Below are 3288 nucleotides of genomic sequence, written 5' to 3' on the forward strand. Positions count from 1 at the left end.
ACGGCCGAGCTCCCGGGAATTAAACTCAGGGCTGAAACCGCGGGACCCGCTAATTCTTATTCGCTTCGCGGGACCTTTACTGGATATTACCAGGACGGATCGCACCACCTCTCCCACCGCTGGCTGTATTATTCCTACGGGACCACCCTCTCCCCGCCATTATCTGGAGACTGAAAAAGGGGCCTTCAGTCAATTTGCGCATGCTCCAACAGGCTCAATCCAGCGCCTGCACATTGGTGTCCTTTGGAGGGGGGGAGGGGGCGTAGACATCGTGCACCCTCTTCAGGAATGTCCTAGAACTTCATCCTGCAGCTTGGTCTCAGGGATGACCATTCAGTCAGATTGTGGTCTTCTTACTCACTTTCCTTCTCTTTAATTAGCTTCACAGAATTTGTGAAGGGGACAATCTGTGGTCAGGAAACAGAACCAGGTATCATATTACAATTGGAAAGATTGATTGTTATTTTATGATTGGAATATTGGTCAACTCTGAACTTGTAAGGAGAAAACACCAAGTGGGGAGAAACTGTGCACCTGTCCTGTGTGTGGATGAAATCATCTGAACTGTCAAGACATAATCACAGTCATGCTGGGGAGAAAGTATGGAAATATGAGGACAGTGAATGTGGGATATAAATGAATTAATGTTATTTCTGCAACTATAAATTCTGATACAGAACAGGAATGATAAAATACATATTCAGCAAAAAGAAAATGGTATGTTAGCATGAGACGTGATTACAGAACAATGGTGGATGTGTGGGCAAAAAGGAAAAACATCTGTTTCCCCGCTTACACGGAGACACAGGAACGAACCCTAATTAAAGAGGTCAAAGTGGCCTCTGGATAGAAATAGATGCTGATAGAAGAAAAGATATGCCTAATCAATAACCTACGGTAGACTGACGTCAAACACCCCTATGGGAGTCAGAGATAAGAGTTTGTCACGGACAAGACAGGATAAACAGAAGTTGTGGGATCAGTCTTAAGGAAATGAGTGACGTCAGCGAAGCAGGGAACAAACAATGGAATTATGAAAACATATGGGAAAAGAAACTGTATAATTTGCAAGAGTTCGTTGGGAAATACTGCGCATTTCTAATTGCCGTACCTGGCAATTGGACAGGGCACCCACTTGCAAGTGTACAAATAAACGACTGATTCAGATATTTGTTCTCGGACTGAAATTATTAAAGTGAGTGAGCTTTTGTTTCTCACAATTGGGGGCTCGTGTCCGGGATTTTCTTCCATCACCGGGGGGAGTGGCTGGCCTTGGACGCGTCCCTTTCCCCATTGAGGAGCAGTCTCGTATCCCGGTTTGGTCTGCTCCCTTGGGTGACTGAATTGAATCCTATAAGAGAGACATCTGAATCAGACAGTGATAGGAGCTCGATAGAAGATACGGTGACAAAAGGAGCCAGGTAACTCTGTGCACAGACCAAGGTAAGAAAATTGACTTTTAAGTATTGCCTTGGTGGCCGGGATTGAGTTTTAGTAGTTAATAAGGGACTAACGAAGGAACTCAATATGATTGCGCTGTGGGTAAGGAAAAAGCCTCCGGGGAAACAAAGTGAGGAAACGGCAATGGAAATGGAGTCGGGGTCCCTTACAACATTCCTCCGGAAAGTCCTTTGGGCAGGATGTTGTGGAAATTGGCAAAATAATACTTGTACAAGGGAGAAAGATGATTATATATTGTAGCTTTGTATGGACTAAGGACTCCATTCTTCGTCCCGCTGTCTTCTGGCCAAAGTAGAGATCGGACGAAGACTGGGTTTGTGAATATCTGAGTTTATATGTCAATGTGTGAGAGAGAGAGAGAATGTAAAGAGCTGTACAGCTGGTAGGAAGTTTAACCCTTTGTGATTTGGTTTGAGTGAACATTTGTTTGTTGGTGGTTGAATGTTTGTGTTTTATTCCCTGGAGCTTGAGTTCCAGGACTGTTTTGAATCTGATTTTTGTTATGGAAACTTAACATGATTTCTTTTAGGTTAGGGATTCTATTGAGATTATGAAGAAAAAAAGGAATGATAACTCCTGTTCTTTTTACAGATCATGACTGCCTTACTATCAGTTTCTAACTAATCTCTTTTATCTTTACGTAACGGCGATTTATGGAGGACAGTTGAAGTTTCAGTTCAACATTAGTTGAAGCATAGAATTAGTAAAAGCAAAATTCTATGGTTAATATCTGTGACCTTGGATTCAGCCATTGTTCATGCATTAGAAGTTTTTTTTTAAAAAAAACTTGAGTAGACAAATTATTTTAAGGCAAGCTCTGATTATTTTACCACCTATAGTATTGTAATTGAGCAATGATTGGTCAGGACTATTTAAGAAAACTAATTTCGGATCTAAATTAAAGGACTAAAACTGGGTAATTACAGTGAATTGCAAAATTGGGAACTGTATGCATTTTGCATTTTAACTATTAAATACTGAAGAAATGAACGTAAATATATATAAATATATTTATAAGTTAGGAACAGTCTTTAAAGGTTAGTCAAGCATGAATTGATGAATTGGTGTTTGAAGTTATCAAGTTTTAAAAAACTTGAGTAGACAAATTCTTTTAAGGCAAGTTCTGATTATATTACGACCTATAGTATTGTAATTGAGCAATGATCGGTCAGGACTATTTAAGAAAACTAATTTTGGATCTAAATTAAAGGACTAAAACTGGGTAATTACAGTGAATTGCAAAATGCATTTTGCATTTTAACTATTAAATACTGAAGAAATGAACGTAAATATATATAAATATATTTATAAGTTAGGAACAGGCGTTGAAGGTTACTCAAGCATGAATTGATGAATTGGTGTTTGAAGTTATCAAGTTTTAAAAAACTTGAGTAGACAAATTCTTTTAAGGCAAGTTCTGATTATTTTACGACCTATAGTATTGTAATTGAGCAATGATCGGTCAGGACTATTTAAGAAAACTAATTTTGGATCTAAATTAAAGGACTAAAACTGGGTAATCACAGTGAATTGCAAAATTGGGAACTGTATGCATTTTGCATTTTAACTATTAAATACTGAAGAAATGAACGTAAATATATATAAATATATTTATAAGTTAGGAACAGGCTTTGAAGGTTAGTCAAGCAGTAATTGATGAATTGGTGTTTGAAGTTATGGGGAGCTAGAAATATTGCAATATTTCTTTAAAAAAAACAAAGGGGAAGAACGTAACGACTTATCCCCTTCGGGAGGTACCCATAGGGGACAAAGAGATTGGGTTTGTGAGTGCCCCCCTCTCACTAGTGGGGAGGTCAGAACATTTAA

The 3288-nt window shown here is 38.7% G+C and overlaps 1 long non-coding RNA gene across 1 annotated transcript in view; it reads left to right on the forward strand.

Annotated features, from left to right (window-relative positions):
* Positions 1-430: 430 nt before the first annotated feature.
* LOC122548146 overlaps positions 431-3288 on the forward strand; it is a 14172-nt gene continuing 11314 nt past the window's right edge. The window contains exon 1 of the long non-coding RNA XR_006311180.1: positions 431-625. This is a non-coding gene — a long non-coding RNA (uncharacterized LOC122548146). The remainder of the gene's footprint in view (positions 626-3288) is intronic.

This window comes from Chiloscyllium plagiosum, unplaced genomic scaffold, assembly GCF_004010195.1.
Source record: "Chiloscyllium plagiosum isolate BGI_BamShark_2017 unplaced genomic scaffold, ASM401019v2 scaf_11184, whole genome shotgun sequence".
NCBI lineage: Eukaryota > Metazoa > Chordata > Chondrichthyes > Orectolobiformes > Hemiscylliidae > Chiloscyllium > Chiloscyllium plagiosum.